A 22,225-nucleotide genomic window follows, 5' to 3' on the forward strand; every position below is an offset into this window, starting at 1 on the left:
TATGTCATCGCTCAAATTTAAGTTCTTCGCGATTGTTATTCCTAGGTATTTAGTTTAAATCTCAACTTTTAAACTTGTGTGATGTATCGTGTAACTGAAATTTGACGGATTCCTTTTAGAACCCACTTGGATGACCTAACGTTTCATTATTTAGGGTCAATTGCCGAATCTCGCATCATACGTCTTCTGTAAATCATTTTGCAACTGTTTCTAATCTTCTGATGGCTTTACTAGACGGTAAATTACAGCATGATTTGAAAACAGTATAAAAGGGCTCTTCAGTTGTCTCCTAAATCATTCATATAGGTAAGGAAGAGCTTAAGGCCAATAACACTTCCTTGGGGAGCACCAGATATCACTTTCGATTTAGTCGATGAGTTTTTATTGAACTAAATTAAACAATTTGCAGCACTCTTGTGAGCAACACGAGGAAAAGAAGATTTATCAATCTTTCCTCCTTAAACTATATTCCGCAAATAATAATAATAATAGTAATAACAACAATAATAACCTACACTACACTACTGCTTCGAATTAGCATTGAGCTGGCATTGAGGTGTCTGCCTAAAGTGTAATGCAAATCATAACGTAGCTGTTGCGCTGACAATTAAAGTGATAAAGCGCTCTGTGAAATGGTGGCTTATATTACTCGTAGCGCAACCATTCAGAAACGGCCAATAAAAAATAAAATTAAGCGTGTTTCCGACTGAGGTATTTTCGCGGTCTTCTTACGTACACTAAGCGATAGTCAGACATGAGAACGTTTCACCGCTTTCACTGTTATTCAGAAAGAGAGACGAGAACTGTGACAAGCCGTCGCTGTGAGAGACAGCTGCCGGAAGCACAACAGGTTTATGACCTGGTGGTGATGGCTGGCGTGCGAGGTGGTGATGTGTCGACTAAGCGTGACCGACAGAGCAAGCACCACTTTAAGTGTTTCGTGAGAAATACGGAGCGTTAAAGTTTAGCAAGACCGTAATGAGTAACTCTGCGCTAGATAAAGAAACAGCCAACAGCCAAAAAGCATTTACTAATATTTTGCATATTAATGATAATTGATACCAGTAGTAGAATGATTGTGCAATGATAAGCGTATTAGCAGATTTTTAATGCCAACAATTTTTTTTTCAGACCGCCTTAAATAAAACAGCGAGATTATACACATTTTCAGCAGACTTGCTATACGAAAAGCGAACAGTGACTTTTTTACCCGGTGTACTGTCCATCGCAAACGGTTCGCCGACTTTCGGAATACAGATTTGAATGTAGAGAAAAATAAAACTTCAATAGCTGGTCGTTAACCCCCATGTTCCTTTCTTGGGGTAACTTTTTGTCTTATTGAAACAAAAATATTACAGTGGAAGAAGGTTGACGAACGGAATGACAATGCATGACATGAAATGATATCCGATGAAATATAGTTAAACGTAAAAACGGTTGCCATGTTGCCACACAGTAGAAGCCGATGGGATAATCTGTATGTACGAATTTTGTTTCAGTATACATTCAAATGTACTTTACCATTGATCTATGGCGTATATTCTAAACGCCGATAAGACTGCAACAGTCAAATCACTTACACATGCGCGCGTCGTCACACACACACACACACACACACACACACACACACACACACACACAGGAGCGCGCGCGCATGCTCTCAGTCATGCAGGCAGAGGGGATAACAAAAACAATGGTGTTTAATGAACATGCTTCCTCTGTTATCAAATGATGCTCACAAATTTTCTCGGTAATTACGAATGAAACTCATCGTGAAAGGTAGGGAAAAGGAAACAATTGGATGTATTTGCATTGCTGTACCATGTAATGATGTTAAAAATTAAAGGGCTAAACAAGAGCGTGTAATGATATTATATTAGGCATTATCAACGAGACGATGGTGTAGTCTGTCGAGGTAGAGAATTTTTCGATGAGAGTAACCAACTGTGTAGGCAAGTCATGATTTGTTTCTTTCATCAATAAATTCTCACTCTACCTAATTTATTTGTCTTTTTAACCTGTGGTTATATTGATAAAGACGTGGGCTGATACGTTGATTGTTTCTTAAAGTTCATCCATGTAATCAGTTACTACCAATTTCTAATTATTTCTTATTACGATACTATTTTTAAATGCGGGCGATCCTGTCTGATGTTATGTTAGTCATATTAAATCAAATGTTCATTTTCGGCCAACAATCGTTCTGCTTTAAATCGAGATAGCATCTTTATCTAAGTTTTTATGTAATATTCAGGAGGTGAAACAACTTATAATACGTTTGTACATCAGTTCTGAAGAAATAATCCTGCCCTTTAATTTACACATAATATGTCTTAAAACTGCATTAGTATTTATAATTTATTCGTGCTTGCTGACAACTTAGTTCACATATACCGAAGGAGGGCCCATCTTCTTTGCATCAAATACGTGACTAATTGGCATCTCACAGGTAGGAACTTCAGAAAGAGGTTTGTTTTGGAATGAAACACTGGCCTACTGAAGCGACAACCGTCAAACGATTACCAAGCAACAGCAGAGTGCAGCTGTCTTTCTGTGGAGCAACAGCTCACGAGTTCGTTGAACAGCACTTTCGAAACAAAAATAAAATAAAATAAAAAAGGTTATAACACAGTAAGTCCTACTAACACCCGACCTAAGAAGTGTAATTCTTAGCTTAATTGTCTCGAATATTACAAATTTGACGATACAGTTTTTTTTCTCAGGTACAGAGTCCGCGTAGCTTGGTTTACAGTGACCGTATCCAGTTGCTTCAAACGATCGCAGGTTTCAGCTTCCCTAATCAGCGCTAATTAGTGATGTGGAAACGTATCATCCGGGATGTTTCAGGGAACTCTCATAAATCGTAAATGAAGTGCTGAGGAAACCAGGGTTGCAAAACAAGATGAAACGTGTCGACACATCAGCTGAAGAGAGAAACAAAGAGCGTGAGGGAGAGAGAGAGATAGAGAATGTTATGTGCGAACTCAATCCATAGTCAACGTTAAAGGGTGAATAAAGTGACTGGATTGCAGATCTGTGTCTTTCACTTATAGAAATTCGGTTTGTTTTGTCATTTGACAACCATATCATTAAAAGACTTTTCAGCAGGACTACTAAAATATCTTGAATTGTAAAGCGATTGGGTTGAATGCTACAATAGGGTAAATGCAATTTATTTTCAAGTCACTTAACTTCGATTTAAACATTGTCTTTAGTGTTTATGAGTAAATTATCTCTTATCACTTATGATTTAACTGCTTTTGGTCGTTTCACCACGGACTGAAGTTTCCGCTTGTGCCGAATTTCGCCGAAGTTCATTTTATTCTTGTTCTGTGTCGAATGAAATTCGGTGTCGTTTGGAATTATAGTCCGTATTATAATTAGGACAGGCTTAATTCCATGATTCAATGTTTTGGCAAGTATTTATCTCTCGAATTGCATTTGAGTTGTATTTATTCTTTTTATTTCTTTGTACTAACCAAGTGGCATCACGTAACTACATTTATTCTTCTTCTTTCTTCATTGTTTACTATTTTTCCAGTGCCCCTTTTATATTCCCTCTATGTTGTCTTTTCCTTCCTTTGTCCATGTAGTTTCTCGTTTCTTATCTTTTTTCCCTTCATAGCCTTCTGAATTTAGTGTTTTAATTTTAAAAATATATTTTAGTATATTTTGGTACATCTCATTATTAATCTTTCACCAACCACTTATAGTTTGTATTGCATCCGTTATTTTCCTCTCAGTCTTTCAGGTATCTCCATCCTCGCGGCTTATAGCTCACTGTAAGGCATTCAGTCGCATATAAACATTCTAGCCTTACCACTGTAGTATTGTGGCTTAATTTTGTATTTCTAGAGAAGCATTCCTTCTTGCAGATATTTTTAGTTAAACGATATGCTCTTTAAAATTGTTTTAACTCTTACATCTATTGTAAATTTTTCTAGTACATTCTGCTATATTGTTATCTACAAGTTAATTAAATTTAACAGATCGTTTAGTGATGCTTGCTTTTATTACCATATATTTTGTTGAATTTTGTGATGAATATTGTTTATTCACCTGAAATTCTGATACCAATTCAGTTGGTTATTACATATAAAAAGTTTTATTCGACTACTTACTTCAGCTGCACTTTCTGAAAATATTACAAAAATACCTGTGAAATCTAGGAAATTCACCTCAACTGTACCCAATATCCTGTCTAGCATTATTGGTTCAGTTAATTTCAGTTAAATTTGTCACTTCATCTTCATTGTGTAACTAAATTATATTATTATTTGTATTTCGAGTATTATTTTTATTTTGAGCTGCATTATGAAAATGTTCCTAGAAAGGAAATATGAAGAGTTCCAAATGCCACATCTCACATTTGCGAAAAGCATAAAAAAATGTATTCCTTTTTGTAAGCAGCTTATTTGTATTCAGAAAAAAAACTGACAATGTATACTAATACTACCCAATTACGCTGATCATATCAGCACTGCAGAAAATAATGAGATAAATTAGAAAACGAATAATTTAAGTGCCCCACCACGAAGCTGCCTGGTTTCAAGTGCTAATGAAAAGGTTTTTGTTTCATGTGCCAGTAGTATAAGGGCACTACAGTTTATTTGTGATAATACAAGTATAGAAATACAGCAGTAATAATTTAACTAGTAGAACTATAGCGAAGAAAAAGAGTTTCTCATTTCTTTTAAAATTTTCAAGACTATGAGAAGATTAAACTAAAGAAAAAATATCTCAGTATCAGCTTTTCTTTTCCTACAAACTACCTTCCACGGATCAGATGCTGCGAAGTTTATTATACAACTCATTGTGCTACTGAGAAAGAAATGACATCCTCAACAGATCTCTCCGTTTTCCAACTGATGAACCTGCCTGACCTTTCAGATGAAGTACAGAATGGCATACATCTGCTATAATCCTTTCTCTTTTCATACTTTGACATTTTTGCATTCTTTTGTTTCAGAGAAAGAACTTTTAATAGCTATTAGAGGTGGATGATTGGGGCAGCCTTTGATGATACTGCATTTGGAAATCTTACATGCCTGCATTGACAATATTGTTTCAGAAGCACCTTTTGAATTTAAAAAAGTTGTATGCATTGGAACTAAATGGAAGTTTTCATAACAATCTTGTGTGAAACTTACAGAGCAAAGGCGTTGATTACTTTTCTTCATTTCTCTACAATTGACAAAATCTCTCTTGCAGCTCAAAGTGTGTGCCCACTCGTTGAGTTTCGTCGTACAAAAATTAAGTTTCAGTAGTTTCAGTACAGTACATAAATAACGTAGTATATGATAGGCTTACCGGGAGTGTTAGTAGCATTTGTAGAAAGGAACCATAAATGAAAGTGTGAGAAAGAAATTGTGATCCGACGACTGCTTCTTGTTTTGCGTTTTTTTGCTTTGCACATAATTAGAACCGCATATCGTGCGATGTTAGTCCACTGAGTATTTGAATCCTTCAAAATATAGGTTGCATTTGATAAGCTACAAAAATTAGTTGATGGCGTAACTTATGCACTTTTATGTAACCAAAACAATTACTTTTCATGCAAGTAGAGTTTATATACGCAAAAATAAAAATATCTAAATAAATTACTGTGGTTATTTTGTATTCAATAAAACGTTTTAAATCATGAGCAAAGGCAACAGTTTTTTTATTACTCTTTTTAGGCGTGACAGTTGTTTATAATAACAGAAACATGTTTTATGTAAGCTCTTCAAAGTACTGAAGCAATGTCTGATACGTTTTTCTTTTGCAGTTGTCTTAAATTTTACTTTTTTTGTTGAGTAAATTGCATTTTCGAGCGCTTCATGATATAACTGTACTGTTTCTTTTTCATTTTTACTATAACATTCTTCCGATTCACGTTACAATTCACCAGTTTTCGAATAAAGAGGATTAAACATTGATAATTCCATTTCTGCTATAAATACCGCTTATTTCTGAGCAACAGACAAGAGGATAATTATGTAGAACCTACATGTTCGATAGGTTACACGGCCCCTAGTACTAGGTGGCCATACAAGCCATCCTACGTTGACGTTAGTTAATCCTGGATACCACAGACGCTGAAATGTTTGCCCAAGCGGAACAATAAAGGGCGCTCCACGAGAGGAGACCTTGCTAAACGTAAGACCAGTGCTTGAAAACAAACACTTTTCAGCTATAACTTATTCACAGCTCATCGGTAGGAAACGTGTTTACTGTAGGAGGAGCCCTGGGTTCGGTGCCTGGGCTATAGAAACGTGTCTGTGTAGAAGAAGGATTTTCCCTGACCAAAACAATATGCACAATGGCAAACGCATATTAATTCAAGACGCATCAGCATAAGACAGCTAATTTATTAACAACACATGGTGTTCTAATTCGTGCTTCACAGTTGACAGTATTACATAAGATATGCAATAAAGAACAACGAATATGATAAATGACGGATCTTTATAATTACATTATTAATAAACAAAATGTTCAAACGCTCGTCCACCGTGTTGGATGCATCGATGTCAGCGCCTCTGGGAATTTGCGAGGCAACTCTTAACATTTTTGCAGATACTGAAACGCAAGTGTGACGTACGCGTTCTTTTAACACATCTGGATTCTCGGTTCTGTTTTGTAAACCCTGGCTTTCACATAACCCCGTAAGAAAAAATCCAAGGGCCTTAAATCAGACCACCTCGCTGGCAATCGTGTCTAACCACTACGACCTATTCACCGTTTGGGGTACACATGTTGAGATATTCGCTAACCCCTCTACAATAATGGGGTGGTAGACCATTGTGCTGAAACCAGTGCCTCACAGTTAAGTGAAGTGGGATGTCTTCTAGGACATGCCCAAGATTCAGCTCACTCTGTAGGAATTCAAAAGGAGCCGACCAGTTAGTCTGGGAGCCAAATAATCTAGTCCATACTTTAATACTCCAGCGTGCTTGTGCGCGATGCGGTCGTAACCAGTGAGGATTTGCAGGAGCCCAGTAACGTAGATTACGTCTATTCAGAGTGGAGTGATTGGCGAAAGAGCATTCATTTCCCCATAAAATCTGCCTGATGAAATCCGTATTTACGGCTACTTTATTTACGATACATCTTCAAAACGATACCGGATTTTGGAAATCGTTTCCATATAGCTGTTGGTGTGGGTGCACCTTAAAGGGATGCCATTTTCGTTCCTCCAGAATTCTTTGTAACGAAAACCTCGATATCCCCAGATCCGTTGCAGCTCTTCTTTAATTACGATGTGGTATAGGTGTTACTGGACGATATCTAATACTTTATAATATTAATAATAAAGACCATATTACTATTATTATTATTATTATTGGCACAAATAATACGGCAACATAAAATAGAAAGCTCGATAATACTTTCGTTTACACGACATTGTACGCACGCATTATTTTCGTTTCACCTATGCTTACCGTGCGTGGAGTGTGCTCCAAAATACGAGACAACATTGTGGACAACATAGCGTAGATTGTGGATTGGTCTCTTCACGACGTGTTCTACCTGGAAGGCTATCTCAGTTTTTAAACGCATCTCTGTACATCTAAATACAGGTAAACTTCGATTTGGAAAACCTTGTGAATACAACCTTAGGACCTCAGCTGCGTTTCAGTGCGTCCCCAGTACATTAGTATCATATCGGTGTTGTATTCGCTGGAGTACATTGCAGTTGTTACCTGTTTGACCGTAAAACGAGACTCGCGCTACAAATGGAAGGTGACGCGACCTCATAGGAGTAAATCGCACGAAGATGGCGGCACAGCTCGGTGGCGGTTTGCTTGTATGTGGGCTTCCCCCTTTGGACAGCAATGACGAGGCAACCCTTCAGGCACTAAAGTATGCGGGAAACATAAAACTACAGAGGGCAGTTTTCGTGGGCCATCTGGTATATTCTCATTCAGTTAATAGACGGTTCACCGCTCCTGGTATCTGGGTGATCCTAGGAAGGGGCAGATCTCATACGTAAACGAAGGGAACGAAATGAGAATGCCCGACCGTTATGCAAGACAGCTAATGTACAGGTAACGTGGTGATGAACTTAACTGACCAAAGCTATCAGGAAAATTGCCATAGTCTACATTTACGATAGTTTACAGTATCCTACGGTAGTTTTACAGCTCAGAAAAAATTTGCGTGTTGCCTCCCCAAACCACCTGAGACTAAATGGAGGGAACTGTAGTACTTCTTGGCACAAAGACCATCTACTAACGAATGTTTGAAATATGTTCTCCATAATTTGATACGTGGAACGAGTCTAGAGAGGTGCAACGGAGCACCGAGGACACAACAACACTGGAGAAACCTTTTGTAAAATAAAATCGCACTTTCCACTCTTCATGCGTATGTTCAGCATGACGATCGAACTGTCACCCATTCGATCAGAGATGGTTATCAGTGATGCATACATTGTTATTCTTTCGCAGGTCTTTGCCAACTGTCAGCGAGTCCCCCGACAGTGGGTACGAATAGTACCGCCATCAGTGCGGGATGTGGTACTCAGAGTGTAGTAGGCAGATTGTAGCAGGCGGAGCTTTAGCTGGCCCCTACTGACACCCACATCAGTGGTGAGCTAGTGCTGTTGCGGACTGTAGGGCAGGGCGCGGCGTCAGCCCGTAAAACCCGGCAGCCACCGCAGCGCAAACAGCGCCGTACCGCTCTGACACACAGCACTGTCCGCAAACACTCCACTGGCGTCGGACGCAGTGAGCTCCAGTCTGGTTACAATCTGCTGCGTGCGGTCTGCTTCCCCTCCTAAAACTAGTTCTCCTTTTACCCCCTCCTATGGGAATTACGGAAGATGTGGACAGAATCTGCATTGGATATAATGAAATGTGGTTCTGTTTGATTGTGTATAAGCAGAAGACAATGCCTACGACACAGAGGAAGAACCTGACCGTATCAGATAGACAGTTTCGAGCAAAGTTATGGTATGCAGGTCCTGGCGGGAAATGAAAGTGACAGAAGCGGCAACTCCAGACGGTCAAGCGTTTAGGAAAAATAGCATTTTTGCGCGGGTCGGACGGGGAATGAGGCATCAGTGGTTTCCAGGCAGCGGTTGATGTAGCGGTAAGAGTAGAAAACGCTAATCCGAAGGTCCTGAGGCTGAATCCCTGCACGAAAATACTCCTTTTTATAATTTTTGCTATTTACATTACTAACACTGCAAACAGACCGAAATAATGTTCAGTATATTGCATTTATTAATGTTTTTATAAAATACATGGAAAAGAAAGGCAAAGTAGGGATTTAAAATAAATTTCCAAGAAAGGATTCAGCTTACAGCGCCCACGAAGAGTCTCCAAGTAAATTCCCTAGTAGGGAATGTAATTAATGCGTACAGGATTTCGTATTCCGTTACCTTTATTTTGACCTTCAAGCAGCTCTCGGCTCTTCACGAAAACAGTCACGACCCTTTGCGTACTGTTCAGTACCGGTGATAACAAGTACGAGCGGATCTCTTGTAAGAAGTAATATGAAATGGAAGGATCACATAAAATCAGACTGAGTGAGGTGACGCAGTAGTTTGCACACTGGACTCGCATTCGGGAGGACGACGGTTCAAACCCGCGTCAGGCGATCCTGATTTAATTAGAATTACCAAATATGTAGCAACCAGTCGCAAAATCGTGTTTTATTTATTCACTTTTGCAAATCGATTTCAGCTGATTAACAGCCATCACCGGTGCTTTCAACCAATATTTGCTCTGAGTAGTAACGCTGTCTTAAGCAGAGGTCGATCATAAAGTGATCACTTTATGTTTGACCTCTGCTTAAGACAGCGTTACTACTCAGAGCAAATATTGGTTGAAAGCACCGGTGATGGCTGTTAATCAGCTGAAGTCGATCTGATCACTTTATGTTTAACCTCCGCTTAAGACTGTCACTACTCAGGGCACATATTTGTTGAAAGCACCGATGATGGCTGTTAATCAGCTCAAATCGATTTGCAAAAGTGAATAAATAAAACATGATTTGGCGACTGGTTGTTACATATTTGGTAATTTTATGGTTTACGGTCGCTGCACGACATGGGAACCACATGGAGCCCACCATTCATAAGATCCTGATGTAGGTTTTCCGTGATTTCCGTAAATCGCTTCAAGCAAATGGCGGGATGGTTCCTTTGAAAGGCCACGGCCGATTTCCTTCCCTACCCTTCCCTCATCCGATGGGACCGATGAACTCTCTGTTTGATCCCCTCCCTCAAATCGAGGGTTCGATGAACCCTCTGCCAGGCACTTAAGTGTGAATTGCAGAGTAACTATGTAGATGTAGATGTAGATCAACGAACCTAAAATCGGGATAAGAAAGATAATTGAAAGACGTTGGAAGGGTTGTGGGAAAATGCAGTGCCATCACTAACGGAATCCGCATATAACGCGTTGGTGCGATAAATTTTAGCGCATTGCTCGTGGTCTCGCGGTAGCGTTCTCGCTTCCCGAGCACGGGGTCCCGGTTTTGACTCCCAGCGGTGTCAGGGATTTTCACCTGCCTCGAGATGACTGGGTGTTTTTGTGTCGCCTTCATCATCATCATTCATTTCCACTACGGTCGGAGGAAGTCAATGGCAAACCACCTCTACTAGATCCTTGCCTAGTACGGCGGTGCAGGTCTCCCGCATCGTCCCCTACGCTCTGTCAAGGAGTATGGGACTTCACCAAGTACGAAAGGCAACTGACATACAACTAGTTCATTGACGCCCTGCTAGGATTGTAACAGGTTGGTATAGCACATATGAAAGTTTAACAAGTCAGCATAGGGAGGAGCAATAGGTCCGTGTAGTGCACACGAAAGATTAAGAGGTTGGTATGGCAACATCACAAAGCGAAACAGGCCGGTATTGCACGTACGAAACCGTAACATATCGCTACAGCACGTACCAAAGTGTAACAGAAATCTGTAAAAGAAATTCTCAGGGAATTCTTGGAAGAAAGACAACATACTTCTGTCAAAACCCTGTTGGGTATATTTACAGAATCTTTATTTAAAGATGACTGTATGGTCTTTATTCCATCACCACCGTATGCCTCGCGTTTCTATCATGAGAACAGCATAAAAGAGAATAGAGTACATACAGCGCCATACACGATGTACCAACACAAAAAAAAGAAAACTGCATCAAGCAAATGTTGTTTAGCCAGCAGAATGATGTTAATCAGCATGACATTGTTTGCTGCGATAATGTGAACAACAATACGCCTTTTTAAGTATAAAAGTATATATTTTATCTGATAATCCACTTTCTCTTCACAACAACTGTCCCAAAACGTACCACAGTGTACCATTCACGTAAGCATACCGTTATTAAAAACGTAACATAAGATTGGATTTAACTCTCGTATACTAGCACACAATGCAAGCCAATTAGGTTAACACAACCCATCTACATGCTGGAGTTGGCAGTAAAGAAAAGGAAACACAAGAAGAATGCACACAGGTCCTCAGTCAGTCCTCTCAAGCTTAAGGTTTGTGTGAGTAATCAAAGGCTGCCTTTACTACACATAGCATATCGTTTAAAAATACTGCAGTGCCGTATTACATATACCTGTATCGTACATAAGAAAAAAATTTCAATTTCTGTTCTGCTGACTTACATCCTACATAGATGAGAGGTGTTTCTGCCTTCTCTTCGTTGGTGTACATAGTACTCAAACACTGAACTTAAGACGGTTGACTGAACGACCGGTGCGCATTTGCTTGTGTTTGCATTTATTTACCAGCAAATCGACGAGTTACGTTACCCCGGTTGCACTGCACTGTGTTCTAGTACAGGAGAGTCGAAGCCGATTTTGTGTTACCTCTTCAGTTACCTCATGTTTATGTTAACGGTACACTGTGATCCGTTTCTGAACGGGTCTTGAGGAGAGCAAGTGGATTATCGAATAAAAATTATGTGATGCTACTTAAAAGGAAGAGATGTACGTCTCTTTATATTTCGTAAGGAACAAAGTTAAAAGAAAGAATATCACGCTCATTAATTTTCCCCTGATAGCTAAACATTTGCTTGATGCATTTTTTTTATTTTGCATCTGGACAAAAGTTATTAGGATTGGCTAAGCCTGCACAGTCATTTTCCCCCGCTTAATACACGAATGGTGTAACAAAGAAATCGATAGTACTGGTGCGATGTACCATCCCCCATGCACTGTACAACGACTTGCGGAACATACGGGGTGTTCAAAAGTCTCTCCGCAGTGCCGTATGATTGTTAGCCGCGAGTGCCGTATGATTGTTCGCTTGCCTGGGTTACGTCCCTTCAAGCGGACTCTCCCAACATTCCACTGTTTCGTTTATCTCAGCCAGCGTCAGTAGTATCGTTGGTGCGTGTCGTTACGTGTTGACGTGAATATTTTAGTTCCTTTGTTAGTTTGTTTCGTTTTTGTCACTGTTAAAATGCTAACCATTGAAGAACGTGTGTTTTTAGTCGAACAGGTGTCAAAGCTGGCGGTAAATACACAGTTTCAGTTCGTCAAACAATTAATTCAGTTCTCCCCTAGACAACACTCCCACATCGCGATACTGTGCGAGATTTGACTAACAAATTTCGAAGTACGGGTTCAGTGACAGATGCACCGAGAAGTGGTCGTCCTAGCGTTTTGTCTGAGGATAAACTAATCGATATTTCCAATAAACTGTCCATGAATCCGAACAAGTCAGTTAGAAAACACGCCCAGGAAATCGATGCTAGTGTCGTTACGGCCCACACAGCTGTAAGGAAAAAATTACAACTTTTCCCATTCAATGTGACAGTCGGGCAAGAAATGAAAAATACTGATCATGGCAAGAGACTGCATTACTGTCAATGGTTCAAAAATTTCGTTCAACAAAATGGAAGGGATATTCTTTATGAAACGTTTTTCACTGATGGCGTGGTTTCATTTATCCGGATACATGAACTCGCAAAATTCTCGTATGTGGAGTACTGCAAATCCATTGCGTATTCATGAGGAAACACTTCATTCCGTGAAAATAAGAGTTTGGATTGCAATTTCTAGACGTCGGATAGTGGGTCCCATATTTTTCAACGAAACAATAAACGCACAACGATACTGCAGTGAGATTCTGTACCCATTCGTAGGAGAACTTGTGTTAAGTGAAATACTGAACGGTTATATTCAACAGGCCGGCCGCGGTGGTCTAGTGGTTCTAGGCGCGCAGTCCGGAACCGCGGGACTGCTACGGTCGCAGGTTCGAATCCTGCCTCGGGCATGGATGTGTGTGATGTCCTTAGGTTAGTTAGGTTTAATTAGTTCTAAGTTCTAGGGGACTGATGACCACGGAAGTTAAGTCCCATAGTGCTCAGAGCCATTTGAACCATTTTTTTATATTCATCAAGATGGTACAACCGCTCACTCAGCTCGCGTTTCAATGACACTGCTTGCTGATGTTTTTGGTGATTGCATAATTTCACAGGGACTTTCGCCTCCTCGATCGCCTGGCCTAACACCACCTTACTTTTTCTTCTGGGGTGCAGCGAAAGCAACTGTCTATAAAAACCGTCCAAAATCGATCGATGAATTGAAAACTGTAATATTCACTTTCACTGCTTCTGTTATAGAAGAAATGTTACAACTTGTAATTGGAAACATGATTAGACGAATTGAATTGTGTATTGAAGAACAGGGGGACACTTTCAACATTTAATGTGAATATTTGTAAGTAAAAATGGATATTCAATAAATTAATAACTTGTATCTCACTGAGTTTCATTTCGGTATATTCACAGCGCCATACGGCACCCGTGACTAACAATCATACGGCACAGTGGAGACTTTTTGAACATCCCGTATATAGGGATGGTGGGTGTGTTGTGATTATCACAAAATCATAAATAGGGGAAAATGGGAATTTAGTTATCTACATTAGTTACTCACTGCTTCGCCTCGTAGCTGAGGCCACTAATGCATTTCCCAATACAAGAGGTCGATGGTTGGGTCGTTACACTCCGTCACCCAGGCGAATGTCTGCTTCAAATGGTCACCGCGCTACAGATTCAGCCCGGTGAGAGCTGAATTATGCTGTGTGGTACACTGAGTTGGGCTTCTGTAGGATCTACAGTCTACTCGGAGACACCGTGACAGCAATGAACTACGTGAACGTCGTTTCAGACCACCTGCACCCCTTCATGGATGAAGTCTTATATAATGGCGATGAAACCCTCCAGCGGAATGACTCTCCCCGACACAAGGCCAGAATCGTGATGCAGTGGTTTGAGGAGCATGATAGTGAACTCACGTTCATGTCTTAGCCAGAAAATGTCCCTGGCCTATACCAATTGGAACACATATCGGGCCTCTGGTACATGTCCACAAACCACTGTCCCGTAATTTGCAGGAATTTAGTGTTCTGTGAGTAGACATTTGGTGCGACATATTTCTGGAAACATCCCAACGACTTGTAGAATTTATGCCAAGCAGAATCGATGCTGTACTCTGTTTGAAAAGTGCACCAACACACCAGTAAACATATGGTCATAATGTTTTGGCTCATCGACGTAGATTTTCCTGAATCATTCAAAGCGAAAGATGAAATACTCCCTTCGAAGGGACACGGTCTACTTCCTACATAATCTTTCTCCTATTTCGAGCTCCTGTTTCGTCTCTAATTAACTCGACGCCGACGGCACTTTAAACCCTAATCTTCTTTACTTTCTAATTCTGGTAACGGAGAATCTTTTGTTGAGTGGTACTTAAGATAAGTAAATAAATTAGTGAAATCAAAGTGAAGTAGAAATTAGAAAATAAATGAAAAACTTAGTTTAGTTTAAAAGAATTACACACTGGCAAACAGCTGGCAGAGCAGCAGAGCAGAAGAGGCAATGACCGTGAAGTCAGCAAGTTCAGAAGCCATCGCCTTCCCCACATAAGCGGACGCTGTCGATTCAGCCGTCAGAGCATCGCCCGACCGGCTCACGTGTTTCTCAGTTGTCACATGTGAGCAAAGGCCCTCGCCTACATTCCAAGAGCCAATGACCGACGTTAAGAAGATTCTTCGAGAAGCTTTTCAACGTGACAGAAGAAGCAATGACTGTGAAGTCGTTCACTTCCAGTAAACTGAAGTGAATAAATACGCGAGACGCAGTGGGCCCGAGAGACGAAGGAAGAAGAAGAGAGTAGCAGTAGTTTTCAGTTAGTTTCGGTACTGAAGACCGTCATGCAATAAGAGACTACAACATACACAGACGTACCAAGTCCGCCGCTGTAATGAAATAGCAAGCAGCAGCCTCGGCGCCAGAAGACAGAAGTTAAAAGGTATTTGAAGTCTGATTTTTACGTACCCGGGTGACTCATGAGGACGGGAAGGATACGGCCTCACATCTGCAGTCACCTGTGAGCTGGGATGAAGATCTGACAGCCGAAGACTGGCAAGCGGGAGTCCGTTGTTCGAGTCCGGGACACTGGCCTTCCCCCGCCGCGCCGCTCCGCTGGCCGACGCACAACACTGACACACGCGGCCGCTTAGAGAAGAGAAACACTGCGACGCCACATCCAAGGTATCACCGTCCGATGCACGACTTCGTTCTCAATGATTAAACGGGCCACAGCACGATGCGCGTCTCCAGTCAACTGGGCGAGACGGCGACACGAGATACACACCGCCACGCGTAATCAGACGCCGCCGCTGCCGGAGCAGAAGGCTTCGCAAACGACACAGCTGCCGCTCTACCCAGCCAGAACATCCAGTAAGGAACAGTTGTACAACACTTTGAATAAAAGTTATCTTATGTAAAAATGCTGTTTCATTCTACCTCATACCCGAGCCAAGGAAGAACCCACCCTGCCCACATGTTGTTGAGAGAGAAAAATTAATTTATTTAGTATTTTCACCCTGACATAATGCTTTAGAATCAAAGGCCCTTTGCAGTAATGCTCATCCTGACAATTGACTAGCATCAAAAGAGAACACCCAGTTACATTTAGTGACAGAACTGTTACATTTGGTGTCAGAGAAATAACCCTTGGCTCAATATGAGGAGTGAATGACAGTCACTGAAGGTCAACAGTTAGTATCGTTTAATGTGTGAAAAGTTAAACAGTTGAGTGAGGTTAGGCAAACCAGTTCAATCCCTCCTACCCTAGATTCCTCAGCAGCAGCCTTGGTAACTCCTTTTTCAGGTAAACCTGGCGAAGACATAACAGCCTTTTTTGATGATTTAGTAGCAGCTGCAAAGTTAGGATCATGGTCAGATGAACAGCTCTTACAAATGACAAAGTTAAGACTGCTAGGAGAGGCTAAAGCACACGTATCATACCATGAAGAATTACGGAATGCTCCAACATTTGAGGAACTGAAGAAAGGATTACTTAAACGTTTTCAAAGACAGAACAGCTGTAGATTTTATAGGGAAAAATTAAACACTATCACTCAGAGGTAAAACGAGTCGTTGGAAAGCTTTGTAGATAGGACTAGAAAAGTTAATATTAACACCTATCAGTTGACAACTAGTGATGAAGCAAATAAAGTTATTTTACAAGAGGCAGAAGATAGAGCTCTTGATACGTTTTTTTGTGGGTTACCTTCTGAAACGTCCCGTCGTGTCAGGGCAGAGTTTCCTAAAAATTTAGCGGAAGCTGTATCTGTGGCGACGGCTTTCGAAGAAATAGACATTGCCACCAGATACAAGGAGAAGCGAAATGTATTTTCAGCAGGAGTACGATCTTTTAGGTGCGATTGACAGGGACATATAGCAAAAAACTGCAGACAACCTCAATGCACCAATTGTCAAAGAATAGGTCACACATTCAGGAAATGCATTTCTTAGAAAGTTTTTGGAAATAGAAAGCAGTTAAACTCAAACGGGAATGCCGGAGCCGCCGCCAGACGTTCCCAATAAAATTTCATGCCATTAAGGTGAATGTGAAGGCGGAATGCTGGTTATCTGCTACCATACAGGATAAAGAGGCAAGGATGCTAGTGGATACAGATTCAAACGTATCAATAGTGAGTAATGAATGCATTGGAGAAAAGAAATCTGACCCTCCAATGTATAAATTGAGTGGGATAGGAGGAGGTACAGTGAAGTCATTAGGATGTACGTGATTGATTTTCTATATTCACGGTGTACAATTTCAAGAAGATGTAGCAGTGGTAACAAAGGTAACTGACGGGTACGACGCGATCCTAGGACTGGATTTCCTGAATAAACATCACTCTAAAATCGACCTTAGACAGCAAACTGTAGAACTTAGCTGAATAGTGTTTCAGCTAGGCGACCCCGCTGCAAAGGGCCCACTGCCGCAAGATTTCTCCAACCGGAAGGCGAAATCAGCTACACTGCTTGCATCGTCCTTGAAGGTTGATTCGCGGGATAAGATACCATTTGGCTCAGGAAAACTTTTCTGGGTGACCGTTGACCCCGAGGTGCCTACAGATACAGTGCGTCTAATAGAGCCACTAGAGGAAAATGAGGAATTAGATGTATCACATTGTTTTGTACGTAGAAGTGTTGTACGGGTTCAAGACGTTGAGGGTGACAGAAAAGTACCGGTACACATTGACAATTTCGGAGTGGACGACAAAGAGTTGCATAAGGCAATATTAGTAGCTACAGTCAGTACTTTTGAAGAAGAAGATTTCATTTGGTCAGATATTGATGATGGTCAGAAACCAGACGCCTATAAAACCGCATTACGCCAGAAGATTGAGCATTTGAAAGGAAATGATAGAGAAGCAGTTTTAATTGAGTTCCAAGATTTATTTAATGCAGAAGGTCCACTGCCAGCAACAGATATCATACAGCATAGGATCCCAACAGGGAATAGCCCCCCCCCCAGTTTATAGGAAGCCTTATAGAGTTCCGCATCACTTACAACCAGTACTAGATGAATTTTTAGAACAGCATCTAAAAGATGACATTATAGAATAATCAGGTGTTTGAATTTATTTTACAAATTAGAGCTCGATTTTTTGAGGAGTCGGGATTGGATGTTTACTGGCTTTTTCAACCTTCAGAAGCTTCTAAAACATTTATTATACTGCAACTAGTTCCAAGAACTTGCATCTTCATTTGTCAGTCACTGACAACATGTTCATTATTTTAAAATATGTTACACATACAGCCGGCCAAAGTGGCCGAGCGGTTCTAGGCGCTACAGACTGGAGCCGCGCGACCGCTACGGTCGCAGGTTCGAATCCTGCCTCGGGCATAGGTGTGTGTGATGTCCTTAGGTTAATAAGGTCTAAGTAGTTCTAAGTTCTACGGGACTGATGATCTCAGAAGTTAAGTCCCATAGTGCTCAGAGCCATTTTTTGTCACATATGCAGTTACTGCTGTGAAAACCGGAGGGGCTAGTGCGTGGACGACATAATGAACAATAAAAAAGGCACATTTGCTTTTCTATTGATCGTCGTGTATCTAACATTCTAGACCAACTTGCTTCCATAGCTCTAATTAGGTATGAACACATTTTACAGTAATCAACATGGGATGTATACCATTGTAAGCTTTAATATATGCTAAATAACGCCGCAAATTCGCGAAACTACTTGTAGTATAACAATCCTTTTAGCGGATTTTGGTGGTATCTATACAAAATGTCTTAGCATAGCAGTAGAGCAGAATCTAAAGACGAAAATAAAAAATCATGATACTCAAATTAAAATTATGCAAAACATAATTTCTAATCCATTCATTCCTATAGGGTCGAATAAGAGTAGTCTTTTGAGAGCTACTGGGTGAACCTGTGGCAACCAAACGTAGCCGGCCGGAGTGGCCGTGCGGTTCTAGGCGCTACAGCCTGGAGTCGAGCGACCGCTACGGTCGCAGGTTCGAATCCTGCCTCGGGCAATGATGTGTGTGATGTCCTTAGATTAGTTAGGTTTAATTAGTTCTAAGTTCTAGGCGACTGATAACCTCAGAAGTTAAGTCGCATAGTGCTCAGAGCCATTTGAACCATATTGAACCAAACGTATCTATTTTCGTTACGTGTAGAATGATATGTCACATAATCACTATGGATTTTCATAGCTTGACAGTGGAAAAGTAATTCCTGTTATAAACCCCCTTCACGGGATTCCATTCTGTAACATCCAGATAAATATTTAAAATTATTGGTAAAAGCGGTACATGTTTTGTGATGGAATATTCGGGTAATGTGGTCAACTACCTTTAAAGGATTACAGCTTGTTTGTCGAGGACTACTCAGTCACATATTCTGGTTGTATAAACATCAGTATGGGCTGTGTAAGGCCATAATTTGTTAGTAAATGTCCAACCTATATCACATAACCCATAAAATAGCCCTCAAATTCATTTGTACGTACGTTAATGGTTTTTCAAACTCGGTTGATGACGTTTGCTACTTAAAATTCTAAAAGGGCAACGCGGAAACAACGTGGTAAAAGATAATGGTACATTAAATGTTTTTGTGTTCCAATTTCTGTTTGTAAACAGTAAACGTTTCCCCTTACCTACAGTGTCTACTGTGAAAAATAGCTTGAAAAGACGTGCATGTTTAACTCAGAAAGATAACCACTTTTTAACACGGACTGCATTAAGTAACGCTGTAAAAGTTTACACTGTTAAAGCGCAAGCACCAAGTTTTCCTTTCTTGCTTCGTTTAAATCTGTGACTTGATACTTTAAATTATGGACGTCCTTTGCCACGCGGCAGCGGTACATTAATGATGTACAGATGACAAAAAGAAAGAAAAGATTATGGAGGGTTCCGTTGACCTACGACATTCACTTGCAGTACTGATCTTTCCACTGTTCTTCAAGTAAATGCAAAACTAAAGACGGCAGAAAGCTGAGCTTAATGGTCTCTCTGAAGGTCTTTTGTCTTTCGCACTTAAGCTCTAGTGAAAGACACCATTTGCAGCGAAGTCTATTACTGCGTGAATATTAAATCTTCCCTGATAAAAGTTTCATCAGAAATCAGTCACTTTCATAGAAGAGATTATTTTCGCCAACAGGAACGAATGAATAAGTGAATTGCAAGCTCTCGCTTAATTACAGCGATTCCAGAAAAATAATCCCGGCAATCTGTCCCGATTTTTGTAAAAAAAGTTTGCATCGGGGATAAAAACAGCGTTTTCGGGCTCATAAGCGATTGCGTGTAATCAATATGAAGCTGCAATCAAATATTTGTTTTCTACATGACGATGATTGAACCAATCATAATAAAACGGATGGAGAGAGCGCTGTGATAAAACACTGGTTTCAGGTTTTACGGCTGATTTCTCCTTCTCTTCTTCTCCGATGGCAATACTGTTCAGTACAAGAATGTGGTTGTCGGGCAGGGATATTAAAACCTCTCTCGCTGCTCTCAAAATTCATAACAAACATTGTTCCATAAAAAGCTTTATGAAACTGTAATTTGGTTTTTCTTGTAATGCTGTGATGTATAACCCGGAACTTTTATTCACATTTTCAATGTAACAATATAGTGACCATGATGGTCACTAGATGATGCAAAATGTTGAACATTGCGAGGTGTATGCCGAAGTGAACAATTAAAGAACGTTCTAATTTATACAGTGCTCACTGCTACAAGCTGTTTACTACGTAAGTTTATGAGCCGAAAATTATGTTACGAGATTTGAATGGTGCAAGGTTTTTTTATTTCATTTGCTTGTTGTATTCCAGCGAATTCGTCGTGTATATGAAGCACTGGCAACTATTAGTTCAACTATTTCTTAATACTGAAATCAGACAGTGAATAATTAAGAATCTGCCAGAACATAATTAAACTTAAATAGCATTTATTTTAAGTTATGCCCATATGCTCGACTACTGAATTGGGTTCAACGCTGGACTAAAATGTGCTGTTTATTATAAGCATCATACATGTTATTATTTGTCTAGTAGGCAAACGTAGTCCAGAAAGGAAGAATATTGACAGAACGTTTTTGAGAAATTTGTTAGAGAAAGACGCAAATGGAAATCAGTAGAAGGCGCATAATACTAGAAGCTGCTTGTATATTACCTGATATGGTTCAATATACCGAACTGATGACAAGTTGCTTTTCATAAGACTCTTCATGAGTTGTATCAGCATCAGAAGTTATCTACGAGAGTCTACAATACATTGTCGTTTCCTACCTTCTTTTCTCTATGTTTCAGTAGTATTAGACTCTTCAGTTCACTGTAAGTCGTCGCATAAGCAACATACACTGAAGTGACGAGTCATTGGAAAGCGATATGCACATATACAGATGGCGGTAGTATCGCGTACACAGTGCGTCGGCGGAGCTGTCATTTGTACCCAGGTGATTCATGTGAAAAGGTTTGCGACGCGATTATGACCGCACGAGGGTAATTAACAGACTTTGAACGCTGGAATGACACTTGGAGCTGGACGCATGCCACACTCCATTTCGGAAATCGTTAGGGTATTCAGTATTCCGTAATCCACAGCGTCAAGAGTGTAACGAGAATACCACACTTCAGGCATTACCTCTCATAACGCAGTGACCGACTGCCTTCACTTAACGACCGAGAGCGGCAGCGTTCGCTTAGAGTCGTCAGTGCTAACAGACAAGCAACACTGCCTGAAAAAAACAGCAGAAATCAATGTGGGATGAATGACGAACGTCTACGTTAGGGCAGTGTGGCGAAATCTGGCGTTAACTGTGTATGGCAGCAGAATATCGACGCATGTGCCTCTTGCTAACAGCAGCACATCGGCTGCAGCGCCATTCCTGGGCTCGTGACCATATCGGTTGGACCCTAGACGACTAGTAAACCGTGGCCTGGTCAGATGAATCCCAGTTTCAGTTAGTAAGAGTTGATAGTCGGGTTCGATTGTGGAGTAAACCCCACGAAGTCATGGACACAGATTGTCAACAAGCTATTTTGCAAGCTGGTGGTGACTCCGCAACAGTGGAAGCTGTGCTTGCGTGGGATGGATTGGGTCCTTTGGTACAACTGAATCGATCATTGACTGGAAAGGATTATGTTCGGCTACTTGAAGACCATCTGCAGAGCCATGGATGGCCTTCATGTTCCCAAAACAAGATGTAATTTTCATGGACTGCACTGAATCATAGTTGTCCGCGATCGATTTGAAGAACGTTGTGGACCATTCGAGCGAACGGTTTGGCCACTCAGGCCGCCCGACACGAATCCCATCGAACATTTATGAGACATAATCGGAAGAACGGTTTATGCGCAAGATACTGCACTGGCAACACTCTCGAAAATGTGGGACGCTGTAGAGGCAGCATATGTCATTATTCCTGTGGTGGTGTTGGGGGGGGGGGGGGGGGGGCTTATG

The sequence above is a fragment of the Schistocerca americana genome, chromosome 1 (assembly GCF_021461395.2).
Source record: "Schistocerca americana isolate TAMUIC-IGC-003095 chromosome 1, iqSchAmer2.1, whole genome shotgun sequence".
NCBI classification, from domain to species: domain Eukaryota; kingdom Metazoa; phylum Arthropoda; class Insecta; order Orthoptera; family Acrididae; genus Schistocerca; species Schistocerca americana.